Source organism: Triturus cristatus, chromosome 8, assembly GCF_964204655.1.
Source record: "Triturus cristatus chromosome 8, aTriCri1.1, whole genome shotgun sequence".
In the NCBI taxonomy this organism is placed as follows: domain Eukaryota; kingdom Metazoa; phylum Chordata; class Amphibia; order Caudata; family Salamandridae; genus Triturus; species Triturus cristatus.
In genome coordinates this window covers 657,139,549-657,152,843 of record NC_140591.1, presented here as the reverse complement: position 1 = coordinate 657,152,843, position 13,295 = coordinate 657,139,549, and positions in this window count along the sequence as shown.

The following is a 13,295-nucleotide window of genomic DNA, read 5'->3' as shown; positions in this document are numbered from 1 at the left end:
TGGGGGGTTCTTGAGCGAGGCGAGGGTGTTGGCGCAGTCGTTGATCCATTGTCTGAGGCTGCGGGCTACGGCGTCGGGTCGGTCGGGTCTGCGGGTGGGCTCTGGGTGAGGGCGGCGGTTAGCTGGTCCTCGGTGATCTTGCCCCAGCTGCGGCGAGGCATCTGCTGGGTGTGGTGTTGTGTGGTGGGTTTCCAGAAGGTGAAGTGGATGCAGCGGTGGTCGGTCCAGTGGAGTTCGGTGGTGCGGTCGAAGGAGACGTGGGTGCTTTCTGAGAAGAGTCAAGCGTGCGGCCGGCGGAGTGAGTGGGTGCTGTGATGAATTGTCTGAGTCCGAGGTTGGCGAGGTTGTTGATCAGGGTGGAGGAATTGGCGTCGTTGTTGTTCTTGAGGTGGAAGTTCAGGTCCCCGAGGAGGATGTAGTCCGTGGAGGCGAGGGCGTGTGTGCTGACGAGGTCGGTGATGGAGTCTCAGAACTGCGGTCAGGGTCCGGGGGGTCTGTAGAATAGGGTGCCTCTGAGGGTGGAGTTGGGGTCGTGTGTATCTGGAAGTGCAGGTGGTCGGCGGTGCTGAGGGTGTCGTTGGCGTATGTCGAGATTTTGAGAGTGTTTCTGTGGACGATGGCAATTCCTCCTCCTATTCCGTTGGTGCAGTCCTTGCGGGTAATCTTGTAGCCTTCCGGGATGGCTATGGTGATGTCGGGTGCCGAAGAGGGGGTCAGCCAGGTCTCCGTCAGGAAGGCGACGTCTGGGGCGTTGGTGTCGAATAGGTCCCAGAGTTCGACGGCGTGTTTGCAGGCAGAGCGGGTATTGAGCAGGATACATCTGAGGAAGTTGGTTTCCATGTTGGGCGGGTTGGCGGGATGGATGCTGGTGAAGCTGCAGTTCCGGCAGGAGAAGGGTCCTTGGGAGCGTTTCGGGCGGCCTGGCAGCAGGTGCAAGATCGTCCAGTGTTGAGTGCGTGGAGAGTGCTGGAGTTGTAGCGGAGGCGGGCGGCGTGGTGTGTGTGGGGGACAGGGTTCCTGGTGCAGGGCGTGGTCCAGGCATGGACGGGCGCAGACGGGCTTGCCTAAGGTGCGCCATCGGCGCGCAAGCGGCACGGCTGCGCAGCGGTCGGCATGTATGGGGAGGTGGGAGGGAGGAGTAGCTGGGAGGAGGAAGGCGGGAGCAGCGAATGGGCAGTGGGCAGTCAGGGGTGCGGGGCCACAGGGACACAGCGGCGGGGAAACGAGTGGCACAGAAGCAAAAAATGGGGCACAAAAACGAGGGGTAAAAACAGTGGCACAGAAAGCAAAACGGGGCAAAAAACGAGGGGGAAAAACAGTGGCACAGAAAGCAAAACAGGGCACAAAATGAGGGGGAAAACAGTGGCACAGAAAGCAAAATGGAGCACAGAACGAGGGCGAAAACAGTGGCACAGAAAGCAAATCGGGGCACAAAACGAGGGGGAAAACAGTGGCATAGAAAGCAAAACAGGGCACAGAACGAGTGGGAAAACAGTGGCACAGAAGGCAAAAGGACACAGAGAAGGCAAGAGGACACAGAGAAGGCAAAAGGATACGGAGATAGGGTCTGCTGGGAAAACAGAAGTCAGGACACAACAGGGAAATGCAGAAGCGGAAGGTGAGCAGACTTACGAGTGAGTCCTCAGCAGTGGCAGCTGGGACAGGGGCACTCAGGCAGAGCTGTGCGGAGGGGGAGCGACCTACCAGGAGGGTCAAGAGTCGCCAAAAATAATGTGAGTACATAAACATTGCATGCAAAGTCCTCCCCCTAAATGATTAAAATATTTCTATAGACTTTAGCAGCATCAATTTCCTACCAAACCTATGTCAAACCCCATGCCGTGGTCAGTGGCATGACCCTCTCGACAATATTTCAGCTTCTTTGACCTCAATGTAATCACCCTCTCAACAATGGTTCAATGCCATTTGTGCCTGTATCAATTTCCCTATAAGGACTAGAATTGCCCTTTCAACATTAATTTACCTCCATGATCCCATAGGATCAAATTCACACTTTCAACATTTTTGTATCTCAATGAACCTTAACAGATTTTCGAGACCACTTCTCTCCTACAAACCTACATCACTCTCTAACCAATGCTGCACACACATTGAATTCACTGACCAAATTGCTCTATCATCCTCCCAACAACCCAACAATTGTTCTTTATTTTACTACAATGGCATTATTCTGCACGTGCTTGCATCATCCTCACTTGTTGAGACATCAGACTTCCACATATGCCCTCAACAATGGCTTACCATATTTTGTACAAATTGCCTTAAGACAACAGCAATAGCTCACCTCTACTTACTTCAATGATAGCATTCTCCCATTAGAGGTTCACCCATTTGTGTTAATTGAATAACACTCCAACAAGCAAATGACTTCAGTGGCATCATAGTGCAGCAACATACACTGAACAACCATTTATTCAAACAGAGGTTCACCTCTACTGAACCCCAACAGAAACACTTTTGACAAACCTTGATCATACTCCCAATAATGATTCAGCTCCACTGACTTTAAAGGCATCCTCTTCAGAGAAACAGTTCATCCCATTTGAATTCAATGGCATTATGAACCAGTTGGTCAGTTCAAACCACCAAACTTTGTTTAATCTTCGGAAATTCATTGATTCAGCTCCATTTTGATAGTGTAAATAACAAAACAATCCTTTAGATTTCACCACAACGTTACAATGGTGTGCAGCGGCATTTTAGATTTGATTTGGCACGGTGATGTCGGTGTAGTCACTGAAACAACTTAACAAATAAAAATTTCAGGTAAAATGGCGTGACATTATCATGCATGGACATAAGAAAAAGCATCAGCTGACACTGCATGCACTTGCACATTGATTACTGCTAGCATGAATAAACCTTCTGCATTTACATTTACTGGCTCTGATCACATGATGCTGATGATTTGTCTGGATCATTTCCCTCGGCCGGATCTGAAGAGGTTAAAGCTCTGAACATGACCTCATCACACTCCGCTACTCGCTGACCACCTGGTGAGACCCTACAGCAACCTGAGGTGCTGAGAATCCCCTAGTTCTGGTAGAAATTATTCAGATTTCACAGTGGCAATGCAGTGGTGGAATGAATTGGACAGAGAAACGTTCTCTGTGTGACGATAAATTCTTGTTATTGTGTAGATATATTAATGTGCGTAACCGTGTGCGGCAATGAAAGCTGATAATTGTGTGGGACATTAACGGGCATTACTGTGCTTTGATATGGATGGCGATTAAAGTCTGGGGGCATAAAGATATGCTCTGTATTCACCAACTACTCTCTCTTGGAAGTCCGGTTCATGAGTCGTGACTCATTGGATTGAGAGACTGGTGCAAGTAAAAATAAGTAACCTGTGCACACTAGCAGGCATGCTTAGTCAACCCCTCTGGAGACTGGATCAATCCTTGCAATGTTTGAGTTTTTGATAGAGAATCGAGCGAGAACGAAACCTATTGCATTTGCAAATGCTTATTTTCTTATAGTGTTTACGCCTTTTCAATGTGCTAAAAGTAATTGGTGTTACTACAGTCTAATTAGATGTCACTCAATTTCCTGACATCAGAAGCAGGGAAGAATGGATTAGCATGTGACCTGAAGATGGGAGCACATGTTATTGGAAAGCAAGAACTCAATAAATCAATATTCCAGCACATAATGTTATTCCCCATCCCATTACAGATATCATCAATTGTCACTGGATTGATAAATGAAACTTGGGTAAATCAATGTTTTCCAAAAATGATAAAATACAGTTTTGCATAAACTACTGACATGGGGGCATATTATCAAGGTCCGGCGATAAATATCGCAAAGCGCGCTTTGCGCTTGCATATTTATCACCAGCTATCTCTGGAATTTATTGCACGGTGAGCGCATTATCAACAACACGCATCGCTGAGGGGATAAAAATTCCAGAGATAGTGGGGATATCACCGTTTTACATGGTGGAAAACGGCGATATTCTAGATGATAGGGCCTTTGGTCTTAGCCACACAATCCACCCCCCATGTTAGGTATGCCTTAGTCAGGAATTTAACAGACGTTAAATTCCTGCGTTAAGGCATACTTAACGTGATTTTAAATATCGCTACCCCTCCTTGTCAATATGACGAAGCTGGGTTACCAATATTTTCCCAAGGGAGTCTTGTCAGACACGCCTCCTTTGAATCTCATTAGCAATGCAATGGGAGGCATGCTGACAAGGGGCGCTATTGCCAGTAAACTGTCGCTAAGAGCTGTTAGCGACAGCTTGCTGATAGGGCGATAAAAATATAGCCGCTTTAGCGGCAAAAAGCGCCGCTGAAGCGGCGATATTGCCCTTGATAATGTGCCCCTTAGTGCTGTGCACTCTTCCTTTTTGCTTCATCGAGGGCATACCTAAAGAAGATAAAAGGATTACATACACAATAAACTGGATGAATGTGATGGATGCTAAGGTTTGTTTACAGGTACATGCTCAAGTTACTTTGACGGCTAGTGAATTTGTTTTTCAATTTTCATGAACTGCTTTTAGGGATACATCTCCATTTGCAGTACCTTCTTAAAATAAAGCAAATTATCTCGAAATCGCTGTTGACAAGATTATCTGTAGAAGATTACACTCTGAAAACAATGATTGCGTTTTGGATTATCTGAGGTCATATTTCTAAAGTCGAAATTAGTAGAATGTTTGGAGACATTAATGGAAATAGCTAAGGGGCAAAATAAGTGCACTGTTGTTTCTATGTCAGTTAATATAGATGTGTAAATATATGTTCATTATGAGTAAAAAATGTTAGTTCTGCTTTTTGTAACAGAACAAAATGTCATACAAAATTGTTTAGCAGTTGATGTTACATACACAGACACAATAGACTGCATTAGAGAAGAGCTGTCACTTTGAGAAACATTCATTCTGATTTTATTCAAAACAGTGAACCAATCACTGTACCAAAATAAGAATACACCTAATGTGCTTTTCTTTCTCAAACATGTTTTCAAAAAGTAAAGAGAGGGATTAAACAAAGGCCAAGCTCTATGACTATAACTGTTCAAGGATGGCGAGCTCTTTGGTTACATTTCCATTAGTGCTTCAAAGCTGCAATGGGATTTAGTTTTCATCCCATCATCAAATTCTAATGTAGGCCATCTTTGAACAATGGATGGTAAAATGAAGGCATTTTTGCAGCGTAAATTTTATGTGTCATGGAGGTATATTTTCGTTTAAATTTAGCGGATCCTGTGACTATTTCATGAGACAATACATGATAATTTGAAAGGCAGAGGGGTTCCACTCTAAACGCCTGGGACCATTTTTACTAACTTTTTGTATCGCCCCTTTTTTGGCGCAGCCACAACACAAAATGTACTTTGGGATTTACAGAGCCAGGTAAAGTCCAATTTGCTGGCGTAACAAGGAGAAATATCGTTATTCCTCCTCGTTTATTCCTGTTTGCATGTGTGCTGCAGTCTGCAGCACACATACAAAGCAGAATACACCTATAAGAATAGTTTTTGTGCAGGAAGGTATTCCAGAAACCATTCTGTTCACAACAGGTTCTCTCTTCTATCGTGCCACAAGGAGTCCCCCTTTGGTGCTAGGAAGGTAGAAGCGTACCAGCCCTACAAAAGAGTAGATATGGCGCATTTCTGCTCTCTCCCTTTGACGCAATACAGCTCAGCAACGCCCCTTGCTGCACTGTGTCGTGTACAGGTTTAGTGAGTCTGGGCCTGGAGTCTGCTCAGTCTAAAGAGTCGTACACCACTCTGCGTTGTACCTGCCTGCCTACTGTAGCCGGTGCTAATTGTGAAAGCTAGAGGGGCTGTATCCTACTTGCAAGGGCATCACATAAACACACACGCCTGCACACTCACAAACACATGTACACCCACGCCACCCATAAGGCACAGGACTGTATGAAATAGCACTTGTACATTCGTCCCCAGCCAAAGAAACAGCCTAGGGTAGACACTTGTCATTGAATGTCAGCCTGGCCAGTCACTTCAAAAATATGTATAAGGGGACACATTTAGCGACAGAACTGATGACTACAACTAATTCCATAAAAGTACGCAAGGGAGTAGCTAACACAAGAATCTTTTTTATGAAGGAGTGCTATGTTATGCGAGTATTGTTCTTGAATATGCAATATGGCAGCTATGATTACCTTTCGGAAAATAATAAAAAAATAATCCTCTACCCCAAACAAGGCCAGATCAGAGAATTCACACTGTCTTTTTGCCCTCACAAATTGTGATCGGTTAACTCCGTGAACAATGTTTCATTTACATTTGCTTCTGCAGTCTTTTGCACCTAAAATGGTGCGGGATTAATTCAACTCTGCTGCACACCACTTAATGGAGTTTATTTCTTCTGACAGAGTCAGAACATCCAGATGACAGGAAGTAAATTAGTGTGATGTGTGCTGCAAAGTAACTGGGTTGCAAGTCATAAATCCACTGTCAGCAAAGCTCTCATGTTTCCGAGAGTCATACGTGAGTGGCTCACCCCGTACAGGGATTTTCTTTGCATGTGGAAATTGTTCTCCTGAATATTTGATGGGATAAAAAGGACTACAAGTCCCGAAACGTAAAGGATAAATCTGGCCTGCATGAGCAAGTCACACAAAGTCTCGGAGGACCTGAGAGGTTCTGCTTTCAGAAATTAGGACGAGGTGAGATTACTAATCTCTGTTCACCCTCTGCCTCCCACCCGGCCATTCAAGGGGCAAGACAATCTGATACATGAGGCATAGTGTGTGGGATTGTAATCTGTCTGTATCATACCGTAAACTATCCAAATAGCAATTTTATTCCTCATGATTTGTAATAATTTACCAAACAGTTGACTTACCTTTCTTGAGTCTTCAGATTGAAGTGATTTAAAATGTTTGCATAATGATTGCCATAAAATGCAGAACATGAACATTTTACAAATTTCAGTGCCCCGTTTAGACGCCACATCCAAGCAAGTGGTATCCCGTCACCTCTTACACTAGTAATGTATTACTTCTTCAAATGACACCTTCCTGCTTGGATGTGCCCTGATGTGCTGCTGGGGGCAGGCTCACAATCGACTCGCCTAGCCTATAGAGGAAGCAGGAGCCTCAATCAATGTAATCCTGACTAGCAGAGGCATACTTATGTTACTTAGGGCAATCAGTTGAAGGAGACTTTTTAACATAAAAAAGTGACTAGCCAAAGTGGGATAAAAAACACAGGCCCCCAATTACTACATTTTTATGCACAGCAGCGCAGCAAGCTTTCCTGCTGCGCTGCCGTGCATCAAAATAAAAAGGCTGGAATGCGCCATATCAACAAAAAATGGCAAATTCCTGTCCTCCCCTGCACTACTGTACAAATAGCAGCCATGCACCAACACAAAGACCATTGCACCATGGTGCAATCGGTTCCTGAACAAAACAATCCTTATTGACGTTTTGCTCCTTCTATGTGTGCTGCAGAGTGCATCACACATAGAAAGAGAAAAAAATTAATTAAAGTATTTCTCCTCGTTGCACCACTCCTATGCCTCCCCTAGGGAGACATATGATTCTGATGCATTCCCAGGTGTACAACACTTTGTAAATCTGGGAATGTTTCAGGTTCCATAGGGAATGTGTCAGGTTCCATGGAACACCCATGGTGGAACACCCATGGAACGTGCCTTTCACACAGAGTAATGCGTGAAAGGGGCCCATATTTACAAGGCCACGAAAAGTCTTGCAGGGTGACTTTACATGGCCTTGTAAATATAGGCAGGCACAATGCGCTGTCGGTGCATCTAAAAAGGTGATGCACCTGTGGTGCAATGGGCCTGTAATTAAGACCCACAGTTCCTTTATTGACTCCCTTTACTCCGGTTGCCGCTCCTGCTTCACCCACCATCTTCTAAACCATGGTTCCTCGGCTATTGGGATTAAAAAGCCACTTCCTAGGCCTGCCACTCACATGGGCTAATTTCTAACCATTGTTTACTCAATTTAGAGGCATATTTTACTCTGGCTTAACATGACTGGTGTGCGCACACACACGCACACACACACACACTTAATCACACAGTGCTGCCACTGATCAAGTCAACAATGGTAGTACAGGCTAGAACTGTAGTCAAGTGCCACACTACTCTTTAAAGCCTCCCCATGTGGGTTTCTCTTCATGTGGATGCGGTTGTGCGTACCACCACCACATGTGGATTGGGGCCTAGGCCAACCATTTTTTCTTACATTAGTGCAAAGATAAAACACATAACAGATTGAGTATTCAGCAAAAAAAAGTGGTTCAGTATGCTGCAGAGCTCTGAGGCTTCTCACTGGTGAGCAGCTGCAGATGGGTCTGCACCACCGCCTCTTTTCATCAGTGGGCTCTCCCTGGTTGTCCAAGAATCTCACAAGTCTGAGACCTGCCAGACACTAAACTATTGATATAGGCTGTGGGGTCTGCGCTGCATGTTTCCTACCGGCTGGTGCAGCCACAAGCTCTGCAGCCATAACCTATGAGCAGCTAATAGGAGTTCCCTCAGCCAATCCCAGGCTGTAAAAAGTTTCCTATACTATCAGGAAATATTGGTGCCAAAGGGAAAAACTATGAGCACTTAAGCACTAAACCCCTTTTGCCATTGTTCACTACAATTCACATGATCACTTACAAAAGGCATTAGTGAGTGAGAAAATAACACACAACGGATTCATATGGCCAACTGTGAAATAAGATACAGCTCATGAAAAAAATGCAGACGGGTAGTCTACACCAGCTGGCATTTGAGTGGAGGAGGTTAAGTACATTTTTACTTCTACCCAGAAGATGGTCCATGAGAGAGTCTTTGATATCCTCAAGGGCGGCAGATAATATTACCCCACTGATTGCAGAGCACGGTTCCCAGGCTACCCCAAATCAAACAAGCATTGGCAATGCCAATTGGTCTCGGCATATTAATGAGCTTAGTGGTGTAGTTGCTAATATAAATATATTAATATACTGTTTAGTGTCAGATGAATAAGTTAGCAGGTTAGCAATGACTTCAGAAGTAGCAGAATTGTAATGCAGCAGTTTTACTAGTAAAGCAGTAAGCATGAGCAATAGAGTATTGATAGCAGTTAAGTTACCAGGAGAGCAGTGATAAAAGTTAGCAAGAGAGCATTAATAGTAGTGTTAGTAAAACAGCAGTGATAGTAGTGTGAGGAGTACAACAGTAACAGAAGTGTGAGTAGGACAGCAGTAACAGAAGTGCCAGGAATAGCAAAGACAGCAGTCGGCACTCACAGCAGTATTAGCAGTTAACAGGCTAGCAGTAACAGTAATAAAGGAGAAGAACAGAATAGCAGCAGGAGGGCAGTAATAGGGGCGTGAGTAGCTTTGTGACAGCAGCATTAGTACATTAGTAGCAACAGTATAATTAGCAAAAAAGTAGTAAGAGCAGTAGCATAACATCTGTGTCACTCGTATGAGAAGCAACAGAGTAATCACAGCAGTGACTGCAGAGCCTTCAAACCCTGATCCTCCCATCACTGTATTGTAATTGCATTTATATAGCGCTTACTACTCCTGACGAGAAGTTGAAGCGCTTTTTCGGCGAGTAGCAGACTACTCCGGAACGGTATAAGGAAACAATGTAATTCATATCACCCTTCTACACCTTCATACCGCTGATCCCGTCGCTGTACAGAGCAGTATAAACATACAAAATAAGGGGCTTGTAAATAAGAACCTCTGTATTTGCTTCGGCGCTGAAAATATACTAAATTAACAAAACAAATTGGAAGCGGACATGTCTCCGCTTTGCTAGATGCTTGCAGGCCTTATACTGCGCAACCTTTGCCCGATTTCACTTTCGGTCAAACTGTTAAATGTTGCCCGACTATTGCTGGGAGGGGGCGATAAAACCGCCACGCAAGTCCTCTAACTTGGCTATGAATTTCTGTATTTAGAAACTGCAAGTAAAACTAAAATACAAAGACGCAGATTTATTTTTCCTGGCGCATCCCTGCAAATCAGCAGGGATGCGCCAGGAGAGATGCGTCACGCAAGTTTACCCTTGCGCCACCACAGATGCGCCGCATTTACAAAGGATAAACAGATGCGTGACGCATCTGATGGTGTAAGGGCGGCGCATTGCTGGAGTCGCGTCGCAAGCACGACGCAACTCCAGCAATGTTTAGGGGCTGCCCATACCTAACATGCTGCGTCATGCCTTACGCCTGCTTCAAGCAGGCGCAAGGTTTTGACGCAGCAGCGTCGGAAAAGTGACTTCGTGAAATCTTGTAGATTTCACTGCGTCACTTTTCCAAGGCTTTTTCCGATGGAACGCCCACCCTGCATACATTAAACCTGACGCAGGTTTAATGTAGCGCAGGGCTTTACAACATGACGCATCTCCCTAGATGCGTCACGTTGTAAATAAGGCGCAACATGGCACATGGTTTATGCCGCCGCTGCGTCACAAAGTGACGCAACGGCGGCGTAACTGTGGCGCAAGTCTAACATAAATCTGCCCCATAGTGCTGCTGGCTAGAAAAAAACAGCCCTTGACTGTAAATCCCTGCTGACATGGCTGGCCAAGTATGGGCCGTAAGCGGAGGCGGTGCCCACGGGATACTCGGGTGATTTATGAAGATGAAAATACCTGGAAGGGAGTGTGCAAACGGCAAACTGTCCACAGTTCAGAACACTAGTGTGTATTTACAGAAATGGGTGCCCTCTTTGCCCAGTGCCCTGCCCTCTAAATAAATACATTAATTAATTAAGGGGAGATGAACATGTTTTACGTATACCCTGAAATATGCAAGACTCCACAACAAAAATCACCTGTGATTTGGGGGACGGGGGGGACAGTGAACTCCTCTCATCACCAAGCCCAGAAACGAAAGATGCTCCATGGGGACAGCCTGTTTACCTAGTAGTAAGGACAGCCCCGCCGAAGGCAGCTTAAAGCAGGTGTCTGGCCAACAGCTCCGTTTGATGAAGCCAGATCATAGCTCAGCTGGTTAAAGCTCGCACTGAGCGGACTAGTAATCAACCCGTTAGGGTGCAGGTGAATCCAGTCAATCGGACAGTCTGGTATGATGCAAACAGGCCCCGAGGGGGTGGGGGTAGAAATAGGTGTCAGAGAGATGCGATAATACATAAACAAGCATTGCAGCGATGCAGAAACATAACGTACCCCAAATGAAAATTCATTTTTTGTGTTAAAAATGAAAAAACTAATATTGCTTGTTAGCAAATATATTTTAGGCGATATGACATTCGGGAACATTGTATAAGAACTAATATTAGGACCAATGCATGGTGAAGGATAAAGGTTATGGGGTTTTCATGAATGGACGTTATTCTAGGAATCTTTACCCGGTTTACTTGTGATTGGGGGGGGCAACAAAGGGAGAGCGAGAGAATAGACGAGGCAAGGAATGAAAGGAATGGTGGATTTATTTACTGTTAGAGGAGCTCCAAGATGTACTTCAAGAGCGCTTTGTGGCGCTATGAAGAAGGGACAGCTGTCCATGGATGTTAAGGAGATTAGGCGAGCAAGAGGGGCGCATAAGAGAAGCTTCGGGTGGGGCGGGGGGGGGGGGCTGGATGTAAAGATGTGCTAATTGCTCTTCTGTGTTGTATAGCGCCAATACGTTGCCTGTCTGCCACGTCTCAAAAGGACATTGCCATGATGCAGGCATTTATTAATTTTGTGTTGATGTAGTCTGCCCCACTGTCACCCGGTATCCGCAGAAGTCATAAATGTTACGCCAGTGTTTTTAGGAAGCAGCAGTATTTTAAAACAAGCACTAAGTGAGTGGAACTTCCCCCAAGCGGCGGTGGCTGCCTTGTTTGTTCACTCAGTGCCAACAGCAGGACAGGCACACTACCCATTTGTTAGCGGCCAGGGGGTCTCCTGTCACCCTTCTGCCCAGGGTCCGCCTATGCTGGAGCCGAGCAGCCGTGGGTGAGAGTGTGGTAATGCTGGGCGCAGACAGTAGCTTCTCTTCCTACCCTGCCGCTCACATTGGAATCTTCCGCTCCAAGCTCGGCTGTCTCCCTCCCACACATAGGCCTGGAAGGCTGGGAGTGGACAACAGGCAACAGCCTGGAATACCGAGCCCGGCACGCGCACTGGGGAGAGAAAGGGGGCGAAGGAGGGCAGGGCAGGCTACCAAAGGGAGGAAGCGGTGAGAGACTAGAGGCGGAAGTGAGTATTGCACATGTTTTATAGAGTCAGGCAAAAAAAGCCGTCAGCAGCGCAACATGAAAAAAGAGTGCAAGCAACCAGCCAATACCACAAGAAACAAGCATTTCTTAATGCAATAGGACTCGTATTTACGCGAGTCCTATTGCATTGGAAACGGGAGGATGGGGGTACAGAAAAGCACAAACGGGAGTGGGGGCGATACGAGGGGGGGGCCAAAAAGTCACCGACTGTGGGAGGGGGTGGGGGGAGAACACAGGGCAAAAATAGTTTTGAAGTAAAGGGGCCAATAGACGGGGAAGGATATACGTGACAACATGGCTGTCAGGAGGAGGGACTAACAACCTAAAAACGAATCAAAAAGCAGCATTTACGATTAAAGCCAATGAAAACTTAGATTGGAAAGTGGGCGGAGCTTCCCCCCACAATACTGTATACAGCATCTCTCGACGAAACAGCGCATGCGCTGCCTAGTCCGAGACCTAAAAATGGTGGCACTGAAGAAAGGAATGTTTGTTGCAGAAGCATGGTGCCCTACAGGACCCTTGGTGAACCCATGTAATCAGATTACCACATGTTTAAGGGACCGTCCTGTGATTATCTGTTATGTTCAGAAGTTGACCTCTTTTATATCATCAAAATAAGATGAGTAAACAGAGCACCAGCAACAAAAAATGTGTCATTTCAGCGCCTAAGGAACAGGGACCCATAAATGTCAAGATCATTTTACTTACATCTATTTAGAAATTATTTAACAATCCATACTTGTAGTCTCATGCAAACCTAAAACATAATCATTTGAAGGTTAACCTCAGGTCATGATGCACGATTTTGGAAATGAGAATCAATCGGTAAATTGTGTATACTCTGGTAATTGAATGTCTAAAGTAGCCTCTTACAAACGCATCTGAATTTGTTCAGACAATCCCCTTTGAGGCAGGACAAGATCAACAGGAAAATGTGTCAGGTTCTATTTCATCAGTACAGCGTCTGGAATTAAATTTGAAAACCCGGTGAAAGCTGACATGGTCACACCACCTCGCTTATGCACTTACTGCTGCCAACGCCGCTAAAACATTATCCAACATGAGCGAGGGCGCCTTTCAGACACGAAGTGCTGGGA